The sequence below is a fragment of the Mus pahari genome, chromosome 7 (assembly GCF_900095145.1).
Source record: "Mus pahari chromosome 7, PAHARI_EIJ_v1.1, whole genome shotgun sequence".
Taxonomy (NCBI): domain Eukaryota; kingdom Metazoa; phylum Chordata; class Mammalia; order Rodentia; family Muridae; genus Mus; species Mus pahari.
Window position 1 is genome coordinate 9,191,254 of NC_034596.1, and position 1,095 is coordinate 9,192,348.

Sequence of the window (1,095 nt, forward strand, 5' to 3'; positions counted from 1 at the left end):
CAGATGCTGGCGATGATGTGGAGAAAAAGGAACACTCCTCCATTGTTGGTGGGATTGCAAGCTTGTATAACCACTCTGGAAATCAGTCTGGCATTTCCTCAGAAAATTGGACATAGTACTACTGGAGGATCCAGCAATACCTCTCCATGGCATTTATCCAGAAGATGTTCCAACTGGTAATAAGAACACATGCTCCACTATGTTCATAGCAGCCTTATTTATTATAGCCAGAAGCTGGAAAGAACCGAGATGTCCCTCAACAGAGGAATAGGTACAGAAAATGTGGTACATTTACACAATGTAGTACCACTCAGCTATTAAAAACAATGAATTTGGGTCTGGTAAGGGAGCCATCTTTGCTCTGGGTCGCCCAGGCTCCAGTTAGCTCTGGTGAGAGTGCAGACTGCAGAAGTGACACAGCTTCTGAGACAGACCCTGGCTCCAGACATCAGGGCACCTTCCCTGCTAGTGGAGAGGTATCTGACCAGGGGGGCTCTCACTGCCTGAGCCAGATAGCAAGCCATCTTGTGCTCCAGGTCGCTCAGGAACCAGTCTGCTCTGCTGAGAGTGTGGACTGTAGAAGCAACACAGCTTCTGGGACAGACTGTGTGTCAGGCTCTAGGCATCCAGGCATCCGGGCACCTTCCCCGCCAGAAGAAGTATCTGCCCAGGAGTGCTCTCACTGCCTGAGCTGGTGAGGGAGCCATCTTTGCTCCGGGTCACCCAGGCTCCAGTCTGCTCCAGTGAGAGTGAGGACTGCAGAAGCAACACAGCTTCAGGGACAGATCCTGTGTTGGGCTCCAGGCATCTGAACACCTTCCCCTCCAGAGGAGAGTTGTCCACCTGGGAGGGCTCTCACTGCCTGAGCTGGTAAGGGAGGCATATTGTGTCCAGCGTCCCTTGGAGACTAGTCTGTGCAGGTGAGTGTGCAAACAGCAGAGGTGACACATCTTCTGGGACAGGCCCCGTTTTGGGCCTACATCTTCAGCCAGGAGGCAGGTCTGAACACCAGACCTCTGTGCACCTTCCCTGCCAGAGGAGAGCTTGCCTGCAGAGAGTACTCTGACCACTGAGACTCAGGAGAGAGCTGGACTC